Raw genomic sequence first — 25,852 nt, 5'->3', positions numbered from 1 at the left:
AAGAATACTCACAAATGAGTCTCCTTCAGGGATTATCACATTTTAGAGTCAGAAATACAGAATCGGAGATGTTTGAGGACTCTCTAATGCTGGTGGGTGGTTTATAACTAGGTTGGTTGAGGATAAGATGCCGTTCATGTATAAAACATTTGTTGGTATTTTACAAGGTTGAGATTTTAGAAAAACTCACATTGAGTGTAATAACAGGTTATATAATTAAAGTGCCCTGATAGAAAATCCAGTTGTAACCAGCGCTGATCGTCTTCTACAGATATGGTACCGGGAAATATCCAGGTCCTGACCTTTGCTGATGACATTATCGATCCCATGGGGCTAATTTTTCGGCTGTTTGGATCTTCTACGTGCGTGTTGCCAGCATATCCCCCAATGTAAATAGGCTACACACTGACAAATCGCCTTTCTATATTTCTATATTGTCATTCAATGTTTGGCACCACCAGAAAAGTTACCAGTTTAAAGAAAGATGTGGGCACACAGCGGGTACGCTGCCTGTGGGGGGCCAGCAGCTAACTTGCATTGCTCTACAGTACCAGCATAGAAATGAGCATCGCCTCAGGCATGGGTCTAGGACTAATGAGAATCTAGCTACAACTCATATCATATAGATACAGGGACGGTTTTAGACAAAGTGGGGCCCTGGGCAAAACTAAAAGTAGGGCCCCAAAACTATATTATTCACAGTCAGTAAGAGGCTCCTTTATCCCTGCACAGTAATAACACTTTGTACTTACGTATAGTACTGTCATGGTTGCTCCCACAAACCATATTGCAGGTCATGGGCTCAGCCCTGACCCTCTCGCCCTGCCAGCGCTGTGCCCGTGCCTCTTACTTGTCCCCACACCTGTCTCCGGCCCATCGGCCATACGTGTGCTTCCCCAGCTCCTAGGGCGTACGCCGGCTTCAGAAGATTTAAAATGCCAGCGCGCCATTAATTCGCACTGCCCATTTCCCAAAATGCTATTTAAGCTGGCCTCTTCCTGCACCCCTGCAGGAATCTTCATGCTCTATGCCGTTGAAAAATCTTGTGTCCTTGCCTAATGCCTGTTTATTGATTTCCCTTTGTGACCCTGGATCCGTGTTTAACTTTGATCCTGTTCCGCCTGCCTTGACCTGTTGCTACGTCCCCGACTCTGATCCTGTGCTGCATGTCCTGACCTCTTGCCTGTCCCCGACTACAATCTGCCTAACATCTGTGTACCTAGCCTTGGCTGCCAATGTGGACAAAGTGGCACCTGTGGAACGACCTGGTGGTACCACGCCGCAGCAAGTCCAACTCACTTTATCGTAGTATCATAGTATATAAGGCTGGAAAAAGACGCAAGTCCATCAAGTCCAACCTTTAAGAATTAAATAAATGTTTTATCCCCATAACCTGTGATATTTTCTCTCCAGAAAGTCATCCAGGCCTCTCTTGAACATGTACATAGAGTCCGCCATAACAACCTCCTGCGGCAGAGAGTTCCACAGTCTCACTGCTCTTACAGTAAAGAACCTTTGTCTATGGTGATGGTAGAATCGCCTCTCCTCTAGGCGTAGAGGATGCCCCCTTGTCCTGGTCACAGGCCTAGGTATAAAAAGATCTTTGGAGAGATCCTTGTACTGTCCGTTCAGGTATTTGTACATTGTAATGAGGTCTCCCCTCAGTCGTCTTTTTTCTAATCTGTCAGTGTATTCTAATCCCCCCATTCCCCTAATAATCCTGGTTTCTCTCCTCTGCACCCGAGGAGGCTGCAGGCTCTGGTGAAAACCGGGTACCACTTAGATTCCAGTCCCAGGTGTCGTCTTACATCATCGTCCGTGGTGGTCCAGTGGGTCCACTACCCCTGGAGCCTGACAAGTACTATGGTAAGTATCTGTAATATGGGACTGTGGGAGGATTTTATAGGAGAAGAGAAGATAAATATGAATTATAGATAGATGATAGATTTATAGATGAAGAAATATATATATATATATATATATATATATATATATATATATATATACATCATATATAGGTAGCTAGATAGATAATAGATATCAGGGATAGATAGAGAGATAGATCGATTGATGGATTGATAACTAGATAGGAGATTGCTAAGTAGATAGAAGATATCGATAAATATATAGACAAAAAGCTAGATAGATAAACAGTTAGAGAGACAGATATATAGATAGGAAATATAGACAGGGGTATTAAAAGAGCAATGCATCTGCTGCCCACAAAAGTCCACATGCTTGTGGTCCCTTTAGGACAGGGGGTCCTGGGCAAATGCTCAGTTTGCCACCCCCTAACGCCAACCCTATATAAACATAGACTTTCAATATACACAATAACAAGTTTAATTAATTGATCATTAGCAAGTGTGTCCACTGCTAGAAATATCTAGGTTTTGTGTTACCACGTGCATGTGTTACCGCGATGGCAAAAACAAAAAATCATAACTGATGCTGGGGAAGAAAATGTGGCTGTCAATGGATCTGTGAATGATTATAAAACCATATCCAATACCAATCTCCAGTAAAGTGTGTCATAATATTCACAAAAACAATCAATGTTGCTGGAGTGGGATTGAAAGGGAGAAAGGGATTATTCCATAGGCTAGGAAGAGGATTATTCCACAGGATAGGTAGGGGATTATTCCATAGGATAAGTAGGGGATTATTCCATAGGATAGGAAGAGGATTATTCCATAGGATAGGTAGGGGATTATTCCATAGGATAGGAAGAGGATTACTCCATAGGATAGGTAGAGGATTATTCCATAGGATAGGTAGAGGATTATTCCATAGGATAGGTAGAGGATTATTCCATAGAAAAGGTGGGGGATTATTCCATAGGATAAGTAGGGGATTATTCCATAGGATAGGTAGAGGATTATTCCATAGGATAGGTAGGGGATTATTCCATAGGATAGGAAGAGGATTACTCCATAGGATAGGAAGAGGATTATTCCATAGGATAGGTAGGGGATTATTCCATAGGATAGGAAGAGGATTACTCCATAGGATAGGTAGAGGATTATTCCATTGGATAGGTAGAGGATTATTCCATAGGATAGGTAGGGGATTATTCCATAGGATAAGTAGGGGATTATTCCATAGGATAGGTAGAGGATTATTCCATAGGATAGGTAGGGGATTATTCCATAGGATAGGAAGAGGATTACTCCATAGGATAGGTAGAGGATTATTCCATAGGATAGGTAGAGGATTATTCCATAGGATAGGTAGGGGATTATTCCATAGGATAAGTAGGGGATTATTCCATAGGATAGGTAGAGGATTATTCCATAGGATAGGTAGGGGATTATTCCATAGGATAGGAAGAGGATTATTCCATAGGATAGGTAGAGGATTATTCCATAGGATAGGTAGGGGATTATTCCATAGGATAGGAAGAGGATTACTCCATAGGATAGGAAGAGGATTATTCCATAGGATAGGTAGGGGATTATTCCATAGGATAAGTAGGGGATTATTCCATAGGATAGGTAGAGGATTATTCCATAGGATAGGTAGGGGATTAATGTCTACTTTCCAAGGCTCCAGCCATTGTCAAAAAGGGGACCCCAAGTCTCCCTTTATCTGTTTTGTTTTTCCTCTAAAACTAGGAGGCTGATATAAAACTTTTCCACTAATGGATCTACATGTATAGGATAGGGGATATGTATGTGAAAGTTTGGGGTTCAGCTAATGGGACTCTAAGTAATCGTATGAAGTGCTCCATGTGAACAAAACAATGCAAAGATTGTTGCAAAAATTGTTGCATAGACTTCTTTTGGGCTTCTGGAATGGTAATCCTCATCAGTCTTATAGAGGTGAAAGGTACCACATGGAGCATCCCAATCCCCGTTACTCAGACCCATGGAACAGGAATTTATCTTATATTTGGATGTGGATCAAGCAGAGTGGTTCTGAGCATAAAACCAATTTGCTAAAGCACCCAAGTGTAGGTCGGAGGTTATGGAAAATCTACACTAAATGTAAAGATGATCATCCATATTTCTTTGCTGTTAAATGGTTTCTCCAGTGACCAACAAGGTAGCCCCTATCCAAAGTATAGGACTGTGATAAATGTGCCTCCTTGAACATTATGAGGGTCCTCTGGATCAAAGGAATTTAGTGATAAATGATGATGTGATAGTGTTCATTTGTTCCATTTGTTTTGAAGATTTGCTTTGTTATTGGGACAATGCATGGAATGTATTTCCCGGGAGGAGAGGACGTGTTCTCTTGTATGCAGCAGCAGTGTGAGATATGTCCTGAACTTTCCCATCTCTGGTTTATATAGATTTACCAGCCCTAATAGAAGCGCTTCCATTCTATTTCATTTACGACCCATGCGGCCACAATGGAATTTATTTCATCCTTCCAAATTGAATTTGCTTCGGACTCCACATTTTAGAGAACAGAATAGATAGGAAAACGATTTGACGATTCAAAGTAGTCGTCCTGTTATTCTTGAAAGTCGGAAGGGTTAAATGTGTATTGTATTTTTCAGGCTGAACATTCTGCTTGGATGTTTTCTCGGCTCATGTAAAATAGAGCCATGGATAAATAATACCACCATACACCCATCAGTCATAGTATTATAGGCGTCGTTCAGTTTATACACAACATAGGACCCTACAAACTGTTAAAAGAAGAAATTGGGTGATTCCTTTAAATATTTGTCCACCTATTAAAAGGAAAATTCATTGGGGGCTCTATGTTCCTGCAATGTGTTGCTTCGCTGCTCTGTTGGGTAGGAAGTGTTACACGAAAAGTGACTACTGAGATCCATGAGTGGCCCTTGTGGTCAGGGGTGAACCTGAACTTTCTGCTGCATGAGGCGAGTTATAGAACGGCAGCTCCTCCAACCCATGTAGTAGTAATATATCAGGTTATTTTCTTTAGTATTTGGGTTTTCCATGCAATGTCTCACATCCATGCTGAAATCTGGTGTGAAGGAACACTGGGGCACATTTACTTACCTGTCCAACGAAGTTCCCTGAAAGTGCAATGGGGGTCATTTACTAAGGGCCTGAATCAGGTTTTTCCAGCCGGTTACGCAAGTTTTTCAGTTTTGCGCCCTGTATTGCCCCGGGATTTTGGCGCACGCGATCGGATTGTGGCTCATCGGCGTCAGCATGCACGCGACAGAAATCGGGGGGGGGGGGGGGTTGGCGTGGCCGTACCAAAACCCGACGGATTCGTAAAAACCGCCGCATTTTAAAAAAAAAATGTGTCGCTGGACACGCGCTTACCTGCACCCGGCCCGGTTTGGTGACGTTCAGTGCTTTCCGAGGAACTTCAGTGCAGGAACTACCTTAGTGAATCTCCGGAAGAACCCGAATGCTCCGCAGAGATCGCGCCGCTGGATCGCGAATGGCCCGGTAAGTAAATCTGCCCCACTGTCTGACTATAGTGTGCTCTGCTGCGATTCACTAAGATCGTGTGCCCGATATCCTGCATGTGTCGCTCAGGTCTGATCACCTTCTTCTTCCCGGTGCATATAAGTGCATTGTCTTGTGACACAATTTGAAAGTTAAATCCTGCGCTCAATCCGAATCCGTTGGATCGTCCGACGGCCCACCCCCCAATTTCTGTCTCATGGAAGCCAGCGCAGCTACGCCAAATCGCGTGCGTGCGACACAATCCCAGCACAGACACCTGTTAATTACCTGTCCAAGCCGTGCAATCTTCGAAACAGACAAACAGTCCGACGAAACTCTTCTGCAACCCCACTATAAGCCCCACTATTTTTAAGTCATCTTCTGCTTTGTAGCAGGTGACTGCACCCCTGATGCTGCCTCCCATCTTGCTGCAGATGGTGCTGCCTGAGGCAAGAGGCTCAGAACGGAAACAATATGACACCAGAAGCAGGAGTGAGGTCACAGTGGGTAACATTTTTCCTTGTCCCCACTCTGGCAGTATCTGGCGGTATGTTTATATGTGATGAAATGGGTTAATGCGCACATTTCTTAATACATTACCTGGAGTCCAGTGATGACTCCTAAGGCTCCAATACTGTGTGTTTCTCAACCCCACATTTACAAGTAGCTGGCAGGAGCCGAGGGTGCAGATCCTCTATATGGCAATCCTGTAAATGGTGTTTACCACCTCCATGAGCATTATTATCTGCAGGGCAGCATGTTTTAGGGAAATTAACTGTGATTTCCTATATACTTTTATTATTTCTGTCCATACATAGAAAATCGAATTTTAATCTGTATGCTAATGAGGTACTTGGTGCACCCCTGGTGTGTCCTGAGCACCGGGGTGCTGCTATTACTGCTTTTATACTACCCTCTCTTTTATATAAACAGGAGACTTGTCTTGTGTCAAGCATAGGGTGACACTGGAAGAAAGCAGAATAGCAGTGCTCCGGAAGCTGCCTTGGGTGCACCAACTGCCTAATTAGCATAGGGATTAAACTGGGAATATCTTGGAAATGACATTATGAACAATCAATAAAAGTATCTAGAAAATCACTGTGTATTTCCCTAGAACATGCTGCCTACAGATTATAACCCTCAGTCAAGGTTTTAGACTCTCTTTACCAATAGGTTGGATGGAATGGAGTTTTGGTGTACAGACATCTTCATCCCATAGTCATAACCTTGGTGGTATCTAGTATTGCAGCTTAGCTCTAGGGAACTAAAAATGCCCACAATACATGGAATGCTATTTTCGGTAGAAGACAGACATGTATTTCCGGTGCTGCACAGTCCGATAATCCAATTTCCTGTTCTGATAACCTTCCGTATCTGGTTTCCATTGATCAAAATACAAAATATTCAGACACCAGGTATGTAGACAAAAATGAACTTTCCTCATTATACATCAGAAATGCCCTTGAAGCAACATGTATCACAACAAGTGCAAGTATGGATGAGAATCTCGTCACCACATAAAGTGTTTGTTGGAAACAAAGACAATGGGGGTCATTTACTAAGGGCCCGATTCGCGTTTTCCCGACGTGTTACCCGAATATTTCCGAAATCGGGGGGCGTGGCCGAACGAAAACCCGACGTATTCGGAAAAACCGCCGCATTTAAAAACCGAAAAAGTGTCGCTTGGGGAGCGCTTACCTTCACCTGGTCCGAGGTGGTGCATTCCGGCGCGATGAGATGACTTTCAGCGCAGCAGCGCCACCTGGTGGACGGCGGAGGAACTACCTTCTTAAATCCCAGCCGGACCCGAATCCAGAGCAGAGAACACGCCGCTGGATCGCGAATGGGCCGGGTAAGTAAATTTGCCCCAATGTTTTGTGGAACTGTGACTCATGTTTTATCTTCCTGACAACCAAACACTAATTCAAGAGCAGCAGGTTGTATATATACAGTATATACATGAGAATTTTGCAAACGATCAGTAATTTGTCCAAATCTGACTCCATCCATTGTACAAAATAAATGATTAGAGCAAAGAATCTGTTATAGAGCAAGAAAAGCTGAACGGATTACACATAGTTTAAAATATGCAGGCAGCATGTTATAGAGCAGGAGAAGCTGAGCAGATTATACATAGTATCCTATCTGCAGGCAGCATGTTATAGAGCAGGAGAAGCTGAGCAGATTATACATAGGGGGTCATTTACTAAGGGCCCGATTCGAGTTTTCCCAACGTGTTACCCGAATATTTCCGATTTGCGCCGGTTTCCCCTGAATTGCCCCGGGATTTTGGCACATGCGATCGGATTGTGGCGCATCGGCACTGGCATGCACCTGACGGAAATCGGGGGGCGTGGCCGAATGAAAACCCGACGTATTCGGAAAAACCGCCGCATTTAAAAAAAAAATGTTTTGCGGAGCTTGCACTTACCTTCACTCAGCCCGGCTCGGTGTATTCCAGTGCGTTCCGGGGAACTTCAGCGCAGCAGCGCCACCTGGTGGACTTCGGAGGAACTGCCTTAATAAATCCGGCCGGACCCGAATCCAGCGCAGGGAACGCACCGCTGGATCGCGATTGGACCGGGTAAGTAAATCTGCCCCACTGTGTCCTATCTGCAGGCAGTATGTTATAGAGCAGGAGGAGCTGAGCAGATTGTACATAGTGCTCTATCTGCAGGCAGCATGTTATAGAGCAGGAGCTGAGCAGGTTGTACATAGTATTTTATCTGCAGGCAGCATGTTATAGAGTGAGAGGAGCTGAGCAGATTGTACATAGTGTCCTATATGCAGGTAGCATGTTATAGAGCAAGAGAAGCTAAGCAGATAGTACATAGTGTCCTATCTGCAGGCAGCATGTTATAGAGCTGAGCAGGTTGTACATAGTGTCCTATCTGCAGGCATAATATTATAGAGCAGATGGAGCTGGGCAAATTGTAAAGTGTCCTATCTGCAGGCAGCATGTTATAGAGCAGTATAGAGAGTATTGGGAATATATACCCACTGCAAATATTGGTAACTCTAAAACTTTTTGATCTGCCTTGACCTCTGCCTAAGCACAATATTCACTCTGTACCCCCTGTCCAGCCGCTTCCTAGGTTACTGTTATGTACAGACTCTGCCTTTCCTGACCTCGGCTTGTCCCCTGACCACATCTTCTATTGTTTCTTTTGAAGGAAGAACTTCAAGAGATAGCAACCTGGTGATTCCCTACATCACAAGGGGCAACAACTTTTTTGGGGGTGGCGATCATTTGCTATATTGGTTGTGAGCCTCATAAACACCTTGATTCTGAAAATGTAACCATCCTGCCGGAGGTAAGTTCTCAACATATACAGCAGCAATACATGTATGGAAGTTTATTGTATGAGCAAGCAAATCTAGGGTTCAAATGTCCCTGACGGCATAAAAAAAAAATTCATAGTTTTTAATAGATTATAAAAATATAAACCGTTTAGCAGAACATCTAGAAATAAACATAAAAAAATTCATAAAAACTATCAAAATGTTGGCACATTTCTCAATATGATAATCATCATATATAGACGGCTCATGCTCCGAAGGTTTTTAACAAAACTACGGTATATAAATGGTGCAACTTTTTGTCAATTCTGCAGCGTGAGGATTTCTTTTTACAGTCTTCTTGTATATTTTATAACATATTGGGGCAGATTTACTTACCCGGTCCGTTCGCGATCCAGCGGCGCGTTCTCTGCGCTGGATTCGGGTCCAGCCGGGATTCATCAAGGTAGGTCCTCCGCCGTCCACCAGGTGGCGCTGCTGCGCTGAAAAGCATCTGAACACGCTGGAGTTCACCGGGCCGGACCAAGTGAAGGTAAGCGCGTCCCCGACACATTTCTTTTTTTAAATGCAGCGGTTTTTCCGAATCCGTTGGGTTTTCATGTGGCCACGCCCCCCGATTTCCGTCGCGTGCATGCCAGCGCCGATGCGCCACAATCCAATCGCATGCGTCAAAATCCCGGGGCAATTCAGGGGAAATCGGCGCAAATCAGAAATATTCGGGTAACACGTCGGAAAAACGCGAATCGGGCCCTTAGTAAATGACCCCCATTAAATGTTGCTACAAGGAAGTACAATGTGTCCTGAAGAAGACAAACCCTTAGATGCCTCTTTATCCAGAAAAATAAAAGTTATGACTTTTGGATTCAATTTTGAAATTGAAAAATGGAAAAGGGTTGTGGAGGTAAATACTAATAAATAATACATTTACTAAATTTGCTTAGAGACAGGGGGTAACTACAGAGGTAGCAGCCATAGCAGCTACTATGGGGCCCGCAGTGTTAGGGAGCCTTGCATCTGGGGTATTAGATGTGTATGTGCTGTATATGTGTGTGTATATGCTACTGTATATATTTGTTGTATGTATATGTATGAATTGATTGCGTATATATGAGTGTATGAGTGTGTGAATGTAACTCACAAGTATGAGCATACACATATTTATATATTTTTTTATTATATTTTTTTTAAGGGTAAGGGGGCCCCACTCATAAGTCTGCCATGGGGCCCTGTCTCTCCTGGTTACCACACTGCTTAGAGAGCCAATGCGAAGGATAATGTCACTGGTGACCCCTCGGTCCATGTCCCGGATCAAGGGGGCACCCGTGCTCTGCTGTACTACGTGGTGTCCGGACCTATGTTGCGGGTGCCCCCGCGATCCGCGACATGCACCCGTGCTCCTTTATGTGCCTACCCCGGACTTTGACTCACCTATCCACGAGCCAGCTTCCCAGTGCTTCCGGTCGCGCACCCCCGGTCTCTAGGGCACACATGCCGTCTCTTCTGGATTTAAAGGGCCTGCGTCCCCTTAATTGGCGCTGGCTAATCCGGCGCGCCCTTATAGGTATCCCAGTGGTCGTCCTGAGGTCCTGCCATCCAGCCGAAGTCCTGCCATCCAGCCAAAGTCCTGCCATCCAGCCGAGGTCCTGCCTTTCTGCCGAGGTCCTGCCTTCCTGTGGCCCGTTCCTGTGATCCCTCCAGCGATTCCTACTCCGGTGATCCGTTCCTGTGCTATCCTGTGGTTCCTCTTTCCTGCTTCCCTACCTTAGCTGCCACCACGGGCCTAGTTGCACCCGTCAAACGACTTGGTGGCTCCCCACCGCAATAAGACCATCCCGCTTTGCTGCGGGCTCTGGCGAAGACCAGGGTCCGCTTAGACCGCATCATCCCCCGTGGTGGTCCAGGGAGTCCGCAGACTCTTCCCACAGAGACTTTGTGACGGTTTGCCCATCTGAACCGTGACAGCTAATCATAGTTTTAATAGAAAATCTGAAAAATGATCCTTCACTTTAGTAATTTCACCCCATGGTTTATCCCTTAATCTAATTATTCCATGTAAATGGTGTTTTTTTTGGCCTTGTTTTGTCTATTTCCTATCCATTCATTTTGTTTGTGACCCTGTTGCTCTTTCAATTACAGATAATCATTCCGACATAAAGTATTCGTCCTCCTTCCTTCCTTGTAATCAAACCATTCTGCGAATAGAAGTAACAGTCTCTTTCAAGTGAATATTAATCAGCCGTGATTTAGAGCGCTAATCAGAGAGCGCGGCTCCCAAATCCAAGTGCAATCCCCAGGGACCGCAGCCATAAGCGCATCTAATTATTGATGTAAATATTTTAATTCTCCATAATAATAAATCAGTGATTAGCTACAATTACACTGATTTATTTTTATCATTAATATTGTTTATGTGGGATATTAACCGTTTCCTGCTGAGTGGATGAGTAGCCAAAGACCGGCTACAAACATATTGGGGCAGATTTATCAAGTGTCTGAAAGTCAGAATATTTCCAGTTGCCCATGGCAACCAATCACAGCTCAGCTTTCATTTTACCAGTGCTCATGAATATTTTAAAGCGGAGCTGTGATTGGTTGCCATGGGCAACTGGAAATATTCTGACTTTCAGACACTTGATAAATCTGCCCCATTGTGAATAATTAAGATCCTCGGATTTCACATTGATAAATGATAAGTTGTGGGCTCATACAGATTTTTTACAGGAAACCTGGTCGTAGATATGTATAGTAGTAAAGCCTTTTTTTAGGGCTAATTCTTTCGTGGCCCAGATTTTTTGTAAACTTGAATTCCCCCCAATATGCAAATTTCCTAAAGAGGCTACTGGGGCGTGGAGCAGCCTCTCGCATTCCCCTTACCAGATAGCTTCAGCGCGCAGCTCCTTGTAGCTGGGTTCTGTGCATACAAAGTAGCTCCGGTTTCAGAGCCGAGACTGCGCAGCCGGCGGACTACGTTCTTCGCATGCGCAGAACCCAGCTTCACAGATGAGTACGTGCAGCTCCTTGTAGCTGCTAGCTGAAGCTATCTGGTAGTCAAAACGCAAGAGGCTACTGGGGCGTGGAGTAGCCGTGCCATGCAGCCTCAACTCCGGCTACTCCACGTCCCAGTAGCCTCTTTAGGAAATTTGCATATTGAGGAAGTTAAAATTTATAAAACTTCTGGGCCACGAAAGAATTAGCCCTAAAAAGGGCTATACATCTATACTTTAGAGGAACCTGCCACCTTTAAGGAAAATTTGTAGTTTTAAGCTGAAGGGAATCTTTTGGGGCCATAAAAACCCCCATATGCCTTCATGAAACTGTGGCTTAGGGTCCCAAACTTTTTTACCTTATCTTTGTTGGTGGCTACATTCTCGAAATTCTTGGAGTTGTGCTAAAGGCAGCAGGGGTCAGGGATAGAGTCTGCATCCCTCGATGCATGCACGTAAGTGCACCTTGCTACACTGCACATGCTCCGAACATCAGGTACATGTGCAATGAAGCAAGGTGTACTGCCCACAATGGACAGTGTGCAAGAAAAAGGGTCTCTTGGACTCAAGGCACCAGACCCCTAGTGGCTTTTTTGGGAAAACTTCCATTCTGGAAATGCATTTAATTTCAAAATGACAGATAAGGTAAACATGTTTTGGACCCTAAAATCCACTAAAGCTAAACCCATAAAGATATCTAGAGGCTTAAAGTGAACCTTAGAATCTAAAAAACGAGGGCTCTCTCAAATTGGTGATGTTGATATGTAGCACCTAAGCCTTGTATCAGAAATAATATACAGTAGATTCTCAGCTTTCTTAAAGAGAACCTGTCACTAGCAAGGTGGTGGAACTCCAGTTTACAGTCAAGCTACCCTGCCTCCTAATTGACACCGACTCTGCTAACTCTGTTGAAGAGAACTCCTGAGGGAGGGGTGATTGAAGGGGTTAACTTCTGTTGAGTCATTCCTGAGGGAGGAGAGAATGATGTAGCAGAGCTGAGTCATACAAGGCCAACATGTATCTCAACCCTCTCACTCACCCCTGCTTTAGGAATTCTCTTCAACAAGTCCTCTCTCTCAACTCCTTTTATCCTGAGAGAAGCTGGGTTAGCGGCGTCAGTGTCAGTTAGGAGGCGGGGTAGCTTGACTGTATGCTGGAGCTCCCCCACACTCATGACTGGATCTTTAATCTTTAGTAACAGAAGGCATCAATAAAAGTGCTTTTTTCAGAAAAATGGTGGCTCTATACTATGGAGGGTTTTTTCTTTAGATTCATAGTAACTAGATGCTTAAAGAGAACACCTGTCAGTGAAGCCTTTAAAGACCTACACAGGGGGTGCAGAGGGTACGGTCGCACCCGGGCCCATAAAGGGTCACTTTCCCATATGAAAAGTCTAGTACTATAAACCATACATTCTAGTCAGGGCCCTGGCACAGACTTTGCACTGGGGCCCATCAGTTTCAAGTTACACCACTGGACCTACCTGTGGTAAGTCTCTTACCACCACTGTGTGGAGCAGCTGCGATGCTCTGCATTGATGGGTAGTATTGCATGTTAGCCTAATGGGCAGTTCCTAGTGTGCAGTGTGTTGGTGCGGCCCACTCCGCTGCCAACCGTGCCCCCCCATCACACTCCTCCACACCCACCGGGCATGGAGGTCTCCTAATGGGGGGAATAGGTGCAATTTCTGGTAAATTTCAGGCTTACAATCTCTGATAAATGTGTCCTGTGTGCATGTTACTTATTTATTCTTTTTTCTTATCATATCTATAAATCCTAGATTACTGCTACAAACTAATTTCCTAATACACTTCATTTTTGTGGCATCTTAGCGATGTTTCGTTGTCAGCCGCCATATCATCTGTATGCTCCGTGCGTTACAGTCATTTCCTAATACTTGTCACCTGTGCCACTTCTGCAGATGCCTCCTGCTGTTGTCATCTCACAAATCCTTAACATAACTTCTCACAATCCTGCAGAAAAGATGACAGCTGTAAAAAAAAAATCTCTGTTCTAAAATGTAACTGTAAAACAACCTTCCCGGTACCATATATCATAAATATACGATGCTCGCAGCTGCTACAGAGAAACTGGAAATCTGACCATTTATTTAGCAGACAGCTCAGGGCCTGACACTATGCCCAGGGCTATCATGTGTGATTCCCCATCAGCTCCAAAGAAATACATTGGCATTGAAAGAAAAAAGGATTGTGAAGAATACACCTTGTTCCAAAATAATGTAATAAAATGAATACTATAATTAAAAAAAACTAACAGATAAGCATTAATAATTTGTTCATTGCTAAATATTTAGTATGTCTGGTCATGTGATGTCACACAGGTGCATGGCTCGTTATATCCCTGGTCATGTGATGTCACATAGGTGCACAGCTTGTTATATCCCTGGTCATGTGATATCACATAGGTGCATGGCTCGTTATATCCCTGGTCATGTGATGTCACATAGGTGCACTGCTTGTTATATCCCTGGTCATGTGATGTCACACAGGTGCACGGCTCGTTATATACCTCCTCATGTGATGTCCCACAGGTGCACCACTCTTTATACACCTTACACACCTTTACACACCTTATATCACTCGTCATGTCACACAGGTGCAAGGCTCATTATATCCCTGGTCATGTGATGTCACACAGGTGCATGGCTCGTTATATTCCTGGTCATGTGATGTCACATAGGTGCACTGCTTGTTATATCCCTGGTCATGTGATGTCACACAGGTGCACAGCTCGTTATATACCTCCTCATGTGATGTCCCACAGGTGCACCACTCTTTATACACCTTACACACCTTTACACACCTTATATCACTCGTCATGTCACACAGGTGCAAGGCTCATTATATCCCTGGTCATGTGATGTCACACAGGTACGCGTTTTGTTATATTCATGGTCACGTGATATCACACAGGCGCACGGCTCATTATATCCCTGGTCATGTATATATAGAGCCCTGCAGCTGTGTGACATCACATGACCATATATAACGAGCTGTGCACATGTATGACATCACATGACCAGAGATATATAACAAGCCGTGCACCTATGTGACTTCACATGCCAGAGATATAACGAGCTGTGCACCATCTGACATCATATGACCAGGGACCGTTTTTTATCTACGGGAAATAAATAATGATTCTTCCCACTGCAGGACAGCAAGCAGAGATCTAGAGGAATTGACACAAAGTATACTGGAACACCAAATAGCTTTTCATTACACAAACAATCTAAATTATTTTCTTTCTATTAGTTTCTTTCTCTCCTTTTAGTAGTATATATAAATCAGCTTTCCCTCCGATACTCTCTGTTGCAGATGAAAGATTTTTCGTCAAGGTCACCGAATTTGGAATTTTTAACATTTTTGCCATTAAAAACAATTTCTAGGAATTGTTTATAATAATTTTGGAATCATTTGTTATGCAGAAAATAAACCCTTTTAAAGGGAACCTGTCAGCAGGGACCTCATTTACAGTAAAGAGAGGTTACAGAAGCCCATTACAGCTTCAGTGCACATCTGTCTTTCTGCTTTCTCTAAAAATTTGCTTTACAATATAATTGTGTGTTATAACTTACCTTTGACCCTGACAAAATCCTCTGTGTAGTCCCAGGGGTTGGGCTTTGGTTTGGATGCATTTCAAAAAACAACAAGTCCTGGAGACTGCTCAGCTCTTGGCCCCCACCTTTGTGCTCCTGTACAGCTCCTCCCTTTGCGCATGGCATGCAGTGCACATTATGCATTATTTTTGCAGTTACACCAGTGGAGTGAGTCGTCAGGGGACGTTCCTGCCCCGTGCCTGTGTGCTTTCTAAAAACATACAAACGAAGGTCGGACCTGGCATAGTTTTGCCCGGTACACAGCCACATGATGTATACATCAAGAGGCGCAGGCATATGATAAATTCCCCCCCATGGTATTTGGAATGCAGTGAGGTTATACCAGGAAGATACATTGTGCCAGTGATGGCGAACCTATGACACGCATGTCAGCACTGACACGCGTAGTCATTTTTGCTGACACGCGGCCGCCCAGCGCCCGCTGTCCGCCCCCCTCCCTGTGTAATGTGCTGCCCCAGTGTAATGAGCTACCCCTATGTTAATGTCCCGCCCCCGTCCTTGTGTTTCTGTCCCTGTGCAATGTGCTCCCCTGTGTTAATGTCCCTGTGACATCACTGGGTAAGTATGTAAGTTTATTATTATATTATATTTAAAGGGAGGGTGCTAGGGTTAATTTAGTAGTAAAGGCAGGGTGCTAGGGGTAATTTAGTAGTAAAGGGAGGGCGCTAGGGGTATTTTAGTAGTAAAGGGAGGGCGCTAGGGGTAATTTAGTAGTAAAGGGAGGCGGCTAGGGGTATTTTAGTAGTAAAGGGAGGCCGCTAGGGGTATTTTAGTAGTAAAGGGAGGCCGCTAGGGGTATTTTAGTAGTAAAGGGAGGCCGCTAGGGGTATTTTAGTAGTAAAGGGAGGCAGCTAGGGGTATTTTAGTAGTAAAGGGAGGCAGCTAGGGGTATTTTAGTAGTAAAGGGAGGCCGCTAGGGGTATTTTAGTAGTAAAGGGAGGCCGCTAGGGGTATTTTAGTAGTAAAGGGAGGCCGCTAGGGATATTTTAGTAGTAAAGGGAGGGCGCTAGGGGTATTTTAGTAGTAAAGGGAGGCCGCTAGGGGTATTTTAGTAGTAAAGGGAGGCCGCTAGGGGTATTTTAGTAGTAAAGGGAGGCCGCTAGGGGTATTTTAGTAGTAAAGGGAGGCCGCTGCTGGACATGTTATTAATAAGGGGAGGCCGCTGCTGGACATGTTATTAATAAGGGGAGGCCGCTGCTGGACATGTTATTACAAAATTAGGTTTTTCCTAAAGGTGACACAGCACCCGAGTTATGCTCGTTTTTTGGCGAATTTTGACACACCTAGCTCAAAAGGTTGCCCATCACTGCATTGTGCCCTCTGGGCCATGAAAAAAAATGCATTGTGGATTTGTTATGGAGCCTGGAGACCCTTAGGCTCGTTTGCATACAGTCTGATGAGGGAGTCGAACTGCTGGGACTCCCATCGATTGCAAAAACAAGGGGTCCATTATCACTAATGATTGGAGAGACAGGATGAACATGCATGGGAGTGGCCTTTAAGGAGATGTCCAAGTAACTTTTAAACCCTATAAACATCATAAAAGATAAGTGTCTAATTGCTGCCGGTCTAACCATACGCCCAATATGAATGGAGTGGAGGTGTGCACCATGTCTCCATTCACCTCCGTAGGACTACAGTGTCATAGAAGTGATTGGAGTGGGGATCTCACATCACGCCAAAGCTTTATTCACAAAGGTTAATGGGGTACCCCAATTCTAGTGATTGTTGAGGGTCCCATTGATCATGTGGATAAAGAGTCATGTTGTGCATCTACACTTTCCATGCAATGGTTGCCATCTGTGGTGGTCCATGGCCTAGCACTAGATATCTATATAGAAGACTCGTTACTAATTCCTTCCACTATTTCTGCTCTAAATATATTTGCAGATTCTTAATAAGAAGTGATAATGATAATAAAGTGATGTTCACATTCTGTATACACATGGAGAAGCTGTCAGCTCCGAAGCTCATTAATCTGCAGTCAGAGACGATCTCATCTTCTAGAACTTTTCATCTCTCATCATAGGTGGAAGTCTCCTGAGGAGCTGGAGATGCGGGAAGTGTATACGACAGAGGTATAGCGCTAATTTAAGAGTAATTTTGCTGAATCTCAGAGAGGTAAAAGCTCTCCAAAGTCTCATCGTTGATAGAATTTAGAATTTGCATTACAAATTTCCTCTAAGCTTGTGGAATGTAGACAAACTGATTGGAAGCGAATGACGCTCTTTGCCGATGAAGAGCTGTTGAACCTGGTTAGCCGATGTTATTTTTAAGAGCAATAAAATCTCAAGTAGATACATAAAGAGGGTGAATATGATCCGGACTGGCTCCAAAGCCTGATGAAAATGGGAGGTCTCTTGAGATTTATCAAGAAGATTGTCAATCTTACAAGACTTAGGCTGGATTCACACAAACGTATTCCCACCGGGCCGTAGCCGGGTGGGCATACATCCAGTGCAATGGAGAGGAGACATGTTCTATCTTTTTTTAGTGTACGGACGTGGCACCATATTGCTCCGTATGCCCATTGCCGTCTATGTACGGCCACAAGCTTCATGGTCATGTGAATTTGGTATTTTATTGATATTTTATATGATAGAGCAACACAAAGTATCATGTATTTGCGAAGAGTAGCACTGTTCGGGTTCATAGCCTTTCTTACTCATTAGCATAATTATAAAAGTTTTCTTTAGAAGGAAGGAGACCATAGATAACAAAGCTTTTAACAAAGCTCTACCATCACCATAGACAGGGGGCATCCTCTACACCTAGAGGAGAGGAGGTTCTACCATCACCATAGACAGGGGCATCCTCTACACCTAGAGGAGAGGCGGTTCTACTATCACCATAGACAGGGAGCATCCTCTACACCTAGAGGAGAGGCGGTTCTACCATTACCATAGACAGGGGGCATCCTCTACACCTAGAGGAGAGGTGGTTCTACCATCACCATAGACAGGGGCATCCTCTACACCTAGAGGAGAGGAGGTTCTACCATCACCATAGACAGGGGCATCCTCTACACCTAGAGGAGAGGTGGCTCTACCATCACCATAGACTGGGGGCATCCTCTACACCTAGAGGAGAGGGGGTCCTACCATCACCATAGACAGGAGGCATCCTCTACACCTAGAGGAGAGGCGGTTCTACCATCACCATAGACAGGGGGCACCCTCTACACCTAGAGGAGAGGTGGTTCTACCATCACCATAGACAGGGGGCATCCTCTACACCTAGAGGAGAGGCGGATCTACCATCACCATAGACAGGGGACATCCTCTACACCTAGAGGAGAGGCGGTTCTACCATCACCATAGACAGGGGGCATCCTCTACACCTAGAGGAGAGGCAGTTCTATTATCACCATAGACAGGGGGCATCCTCTACACCTAGAGGAGAAGAGGTTCTACCATCACCATAGACAGGGGGAATCCTCTACACCTAGAGGAGAGGCAGTTCTATTATCACCATAGACAGGGGGCATCCTCTACACCTAGAGGAGAAGAGGTTCTACCATCACCATAGACAGGGGGCATCCTCTACACCTAGAGGAGAGGCAGTTCTATTATCACCATAGACAGGGGGCATCCTCTACACCTAGAGGAGAGGAGGTTCTACCATCACCATAGACAGGGGGCATCCTCTACACCTAGAGGAGAGGAGGTTCTACCATCACCATAGACAGGGGGCACCCTCTACACCTAGAGGAGAGGCGGTTCTACCATCACCATATACAGGGGGCATCCTCTACGGGCATCCTCTACACCTAGAGGAGAGGAGGTTCTACCATCACCATAGACAGGGGGCACCCTCTACACCTAGAGGAGAGGCGGTTCTACCATCACCATATACAGGGGGCATCCTCTACGGGCATCCTCTACACCTAGAGGAGAGGAGGTTCTACCATCACCATAGACAGGCTGCATCCTCTACATCTAGAGAGGAGATTCTACTATCACCATAGACAGGGAGCATCCTCTACACCTAGAGGAGAGGAGGTTCTACCATCACCATAGACAGGGGGCATCCTCTACACCTAGAGGAGGATCTACCATCACCATAGACAGGCTGCATCCTCTACATCTAGAGAGGAGATTCTACTATCACCATAGACAGGGAGCATCCTCTACACCTAGAGTAGAGGAGGTTCTACCATCACCATAGACAGGGAGCATCCTCTACACCTAGAGGAGAGGAGGTTCTACCATCACCATAGACAGGGGGCATCCTCTACACCTAGAGGAGAGGTGGTTCTACCATCACCATAGACAGGGGACATCCTCTACACCTAGAGTAGAGGAGGTTCTACCATCACCATAGACAGGGGGCATCCTCTACACCTAGAGGAGAGGCGGTTCTACCATCACCATAGACAGGGAGCATCCTCTACACCTAGAGGTGAGGTGGTTCTACCATCACCATAGACAGGGAGCATCCTCTACACCTAGAGGAGAAGAGGTTCTACCATCACCATAGACAGGGGGCATCCTCTACACCTAGAGGAGAGGAGGTTCTACCATCACCATAGACAGGGGGCATCCTCTACACCTAGAGGAGAGGAGGTTCTACCATCACCATAGACAGGGGGTATCCTCTACACCTAGAGGAGAGGAGGTTCTACCATCACCATAGACAGGGAGCTTCCTCTACACCTAGAGGAGAGGAGGTTCTACCATCACCATAGACAGGGAGCATCCTCTACACCTAGAGGAGAGGAGGTTCTACCATCACCATAGACAGGGGATATCCTCTACACCTAGAGGTGAGGTGGTTCTATTATCACCATAGACAGGGGGCATCCTCTACACCTTATAGGTTGGACTTGATTGATTTGCATTTTTTTCTAACCTTATATACTAAGATACTATGACTATTACACATATTCACATCCTAACTGTAATATTCCATGTACCTTTGTGTTAAAATTTTCTATTTATTGCATTTGTAGAAGGGGGAGTGGAGCAATTTGAATGCAGAGATCAGAAAGCACTGTAGAGTGAGGAGATTCTCCCAGCAATCCAAGTCCACCTACAACCTTGGAATATGAAAGCATTTTTCACAGTTCCGCTGCTACTAACAGCACAAAGGTTACAGAGATCTGCAGGGACAATACCTAGCACAATGTGCAGCTTTGTATGGTCAAGATTGCTGGTAGAATTGCTTTATTTCCTTTTAATATGGAATAGTCTAATGAGGCGTGTTCTGATCGGGTGGAGTTGTCACAGTTGTCCCATTGTTTACACAATATTAGAATAATCCTAGACGTGGTTCTACCATCAACAAGAAACCATAATGGAAACCATGAGGAGCAGTATAACAAAACAACATTCCTATAACGGCTGCTGGCACTCCCTGTACAACGTCAGTAACCCTTTCATTGTTGATGTGAAACTGAAACACCCAAACTGAATCACATATTTCTGTGTATCAAGACATCGGGGGTTATGTATGATTGGTTTGTCAGGATTTTTGGGGACTTTTCACTGCTAAAAAGTCGCACAGGACTATTCTGGCATAAACATAGAATAACTGCTAGTGCCACACTATGCAAAGTCAGGTTCATGATTTGGGACTTTTGCAAAAAAATGTCCCATAAAAAGTCACATAGTCACTCCAGTCCCATGCTGATGTATCTGTCCCAGCCTGGGGGTACAGTTAAGGACCTCAGGGCTTCCTGTAATAAGTATCTTGATTCCTTTTAGGGAAGATATAATGCACTGTGCTACATAAGTAGTGGAGTGTATTATACATACCTCCAAAATTTTGCAGGATAAAAAGAGGGACATAAGATCCAGTGTGAGTAGTGTGCCGTTTTTTTTGCCTTATGCCGCACCTTTTGTTCCGCTCCTTACTCCACCCCACACAGTATGATTTCCCCCTTAGTACCTCCACCTCCCCCTCACATTGGGGCATATTTACTTACCCTCTCCTGTCGCGATCCCGCGACGCGTTGTCCGACGAGGATTCGGATCTGCCGGGATTAGCTAAGGTCATGTGCCCGATATCCAGCAGGTGTCGCTGCTGCACCGAGGTTTGCCGGAGTTCACCTTCTTCTTCCCGGTGCAAGTAAGTGCTGATCTTGCGACACAAATTATTTTTTTACATTTCGCGGTTTGTCCAAATCCGTCGGGTTGTCCGACAGCCACGCTCCTCGATTCCTGTCGCGGCGCTCATGCGCCACAATCCGATTACGTGCACCAAAACCCATAGCAATTCAGCGCAAAATGGAAATATTCAGGAAAACCCGACAGAATCGCGGCCGCAGGACCCTTAGTAAATGTACCCCATTGTGTTCCCTCAGCCCCCTGTCATATTGTAGCCCCTCTGATATTGTGCCCCCAGCTCCCCACATATGATATTAAAGCCCCCCAGGAACTTCCCCTCACTTTAGTGTGACCCCAAGCAGCTCCCCATTTTATTGTGCCCACCCTTAGTACCTCACCTGTTATTGTACAACCCTACCATTTCCCCCTCTTATTTTGTCCCCTCTAGCAGCCCTCCATATTGTTTTGTCCCCTATCCCAGCTGCCCCCTCTTATAGTGCCCCCAGCAGTTTCCCCTCTTATAGTGCCAACAGACAACAAATAAATAATGTATGTCCCAACAAAGCTCGAAGGGAACCAGTCAGCAGAAATGGTCCTGATAAACTACTAACTGTTGCCAAGCAGCTGAATACAGATTATGGGGCACATTTACTTACCCGGTCCATTCGCGTTCCAGCGGCGGCTTCTCTGACGAGCGTTCGGGTCTTCCAGCGGTTCATGAAGGTCCTGCGCCCGATGTCCACCAGGTGTCGCTGCTGCGCCGAAGTCCGCCGAGGTGCCCCGGAGTTCATCGTCTTCATCGTGGTGCATGTGAGTATGGCCCATGCGACCATTTTTTTTTTTTTAATGCGGCGGTTTTTCCGAATCCGTCGGGTTACCGTTCGGCCACGCCCCCCGATTTCCGTTGCGTGCATGCCAAACCGATCGCGTGCGCCAAAATCCCGGAGCAATTCAGGGAAAATCGGCGCAAATCGGAAATATTCGGGTAACACGTCAGGAAAACTCGAATCGGGCCCTTAGTACATGACCCCCTATGTTTCTTTCATGGCCCAGTGTGATGGACGCATCCAAAAAACAACTTTGAAGTGAGATGTAAAATGGATGTATAAAGTCAAGGAGGCGGAGATTTTAACACTGAAGTCAAGCTCTCTTTTCTTTAGAATACCCCCTTTATTGTAATTGATGGTCCTGCCACCAGAGACATCACTAACCAGATCTCCTGAAGTCTGATGCATGATGTCGATCACAGAGGAGGAGGAGTTCAAAGTTCCTACCTCCTAACCACCTTGACTTCAGTGTTAAACCCTCCGCCTCCTTGACTTTTTTTTTACAACCAATTTACGTATTACATCAAAGTTGATTTTCTGGATGATTCCACCGCACTGGGCCATGAAAGAAACAAAAACTAGAAGGTGTTACAATGCTTGACAATATTCTGGTAGTGGTTTGTTAGGCCAATTGCTGATGATATGTTCCCTTTAATGGTTACATTTTGGGTGAACCCTAATCAAGAAGATGATCCACACTGATATTCTGGATTACTGCTTGTCATCATCAGTTAGTTATTCAGTGAGGACTCTCAGTTGTTATCTCTGCACTTCCTGACCTGACATTCTCACATTTCCAGGAACAGTTTTCTCGTGTTGTCGGGGTAACCCTGGCAGGATGTCAGCGTTGGGTTGTCAGCGCGCATATTGTACATCTATTCCGCTCTCTGCTCACGTGTATCTATCTCATGTTATTTGTGACCAGGTGAAAACATGAATTAATGTGTTTTAGTCATTTAGATATAAATATCACAATGCACGACACTCAAATGGACGTCCGCCCCCTTATTCCATCTTATTATTCCAGCTTCCGTTATTTTCTCTGAGGCTTTCGTTTTATGCAATTATTGGAATTAATTATATTTTTGCATTGTGATAAATCACACAGTATAAACTGAGTATTTCTATGTAAAAACTAAGATACATACAGTGGGGGGTTGTATATAAACTGTATGGGGGGTTGTATATAAACTGTATGGGGGGCTGTATAAAAACTATCGGGGGGCTGTGTAGAAACTGTGTTGCTGAGCTCCATATAGTCTGTGTGTATGTGTGTGTGGGGAGGGTTGTATATAGACTATGTGGGGGCTGTATATAGTCTGTGGGGGAGGGGGTAGTGTATATAGACAATTAAGGCTTTTCTATTGTGTTTTGTAATGCATCAAGAGTAATGAGTCATCAAACGTGTTAAATTCGTAGAAAAATGTGTTTTACACTGATAATCCTTATTATTATTGTTAAAAGACAAAACCCATGTTGTTACTTATATGAATAACATAAGCATTTTGCCTTGTCTGTTCACAATATATATATATATATATATATATATATATATACAGTATATATTAATAATAATCAGGGGTTCCTGGATGTTAGCATTGTTATCCAGGTGACATTATAGTGTAAGTGACTTTGGTATTTTTATGGGCGCAGTGTGGAGATGTGCTGCATGGAGTTCTGACGATGAATGCAACAGTCATAAACCATGGCCGGGAGAAGGGGTATTAAAGTTCTCTTTCTGATGGAGCAGATCATCACATGTAGGGTACTAGATGCCTCTAATGTCTGTGTCACTGACTGACACTAGAGTGTGAGACGGCATCAGCCTGTGTAGTGTCAAGTCTTTAGTAATGTGGTAATGTGGTGTGGGCGCTTTTTAAAGATTTGTCTAGAAATTGAAGGGGCTGAATATAGCAGGGGATCAGCGATAGGCGTCTGGGAGGGGGCAACATTTAAGTTTTTGCCTGAGGTGGAAAAAAAGGCTAAAATCAGGCCTGACTATCTCACAGCCAGGTAGTGAAATATCTCCCCTTTTCTTCATTCCTTCTTCTTTCATAGTATTAACTGGGACAGTAGCAAAATCCGTTCAGCCAAAAAATCTTGAGGAAAAAAGAACATTTCCACCTAGGCATTGACGGAGTCTACTTGTAGTAAACTAATATTTTGCACTCCATGCCAGTCTGCTGCGCCAAAAGCCGACAGAAGTTCTAGAAAGGCATAGCTTCTGCATAAGAAAGTATTACGTTAACCCCTATTTTACTTGTACAAGATTTTGTGTCAGGCTATTTGGCAGACATCCTCTTGATTACTACCTTCTCCTTCCATGCCATGGTCTGCACTGGTTGCATCACCTCAGGCACTCCCTGAGTCCTAAGATCTTACGTAGGAGATGTGCCCCTATAGTAATAGTCTCCAGTCATCCATAGTGGTTCCCTGGTTCTGTGCTGAGCAGTAGCTCTGACCTTTGATTTGTATCTGGACTCTCCTTGATCTCCACCTGCCCCGACCTTGGCTTGCATATGACTGTTCCCTGACTATCTCCATGGTGGTTTTCACTGGTATCTCCTGATTTGTCTGTACCAGGTTCCACGAGTTTAGAGAATTAGTGGCCTTCTGATACTGACACAACAAGGTTGAAGACAGGGGCACATGAGATTTACGAGTAGCAAAACTGGTCTGGTGGTACAGCGGTTACATAACCCCCTGCATGTGACAGACTTGCCAATAGCTGGAAGTGTGGTTAATTTTAATAAACAATTAGATATTTTCTTTATAGACCTCAACACACACAGCTACTGGTACAATGTAGGGGACATGTATTATCGTATCTGCACCAAAAAAGGCTGGGATTTTAAGTTTTTTTGGCGCAGAATTGTTGCAGATCATTTAGAATGAGTTTGCACCAGAAAGAACAGATGTTTCCGACTATCCCGACGACTCAGTTTTTTTTTTTTAACGCAAGTGGGCGTGGCTTAACTTTTCCACATTATCCGTCACATTTTTGTGTATTTTGTCTGCATTTTTTGGTGCAAATTTTGGCGCAGAATAGACCAGAAAAAAAATTACCAAAGACCAAAATTAAAGCGCAACCCATGTAAGATTTGGGCGCACATTTCATTGATGTCGGCAGTTTTATGGCGCACAACTGATAAGTTCCGTCTACCCATTAATTACTAACCGACGTGCGCCACTTTAATACATTGGGCTGTGCTTTCTGGAGACTGATCTCCGATGCCGACAGTCGTGCTTGCACCAGAATTAGTAAACCCCCTTCCCCCGCCCGTAGTATGTTGCTCTGGGGCTCGGTGTGATTGCTGCCAGGAGTCAGTGATCAATGTTTTTTTCATTTTATTTTACTTTTTGTTAAATTTTTAGTTTCTGCCGTATAGTGTTTTATGCCTTTCTCTGCATTTGCTTATAGGTTGATCTAATGGTCATTTTTGAAGTCACTCTTAGACAGATAGGATTGTTGCCGTATTTGCTGTTATCCTGTACAAGTCCTCACACATGAAGATAAATGCTTGATGCACGTTACATCCTTTTGTGCTGGATGACGAGGCTTAATGTACAAAATAAAATCTCCTGCTACCAGGGAACGGCACAGCAAGACTGAAACAAGGAATCTGTGTGATATATTACAGCATAGCCCCATCTACTGGAAATACACTGATACATT

At 44.5% G+C, this 25,852-nt stretch overlaps 1 long non-coding RNA gene across 1 annotated transcript; it reads left to right on the top strand.

Annotated features, from left to right (window-relative positions):
• On the top strand, positions 1-25,852 carry LOC140133956 (uncharacterized). The gene is made up of 4 exons (XR_011855990.1): positions 1-92; positions 8,552-8,692; positions 17,193-17,380; positions 25,598-25,852. It is a non-coding gene; the product is annotated as an uncharacterized lncRNA (long non-coding RNA).

The sequence above is a fragment of the Engystomops pustulosus genome, chromosome 5 (genome assembly GCF_040894005.1).
Source record: "Engystomops pustulosus chromosome 5, aEngPut4.maternal, whole genome shotgun sequence".
Classification (NCBI taxonomy): Eukaryota; Metazoa; Chordata; class Amphibia; order Anura; family Leptodactylidae; genus Engystomops; species Engystomops pustulosus.
This window is presented reverse-complemented; position numbering and strand designations above follow the sequence as displayed.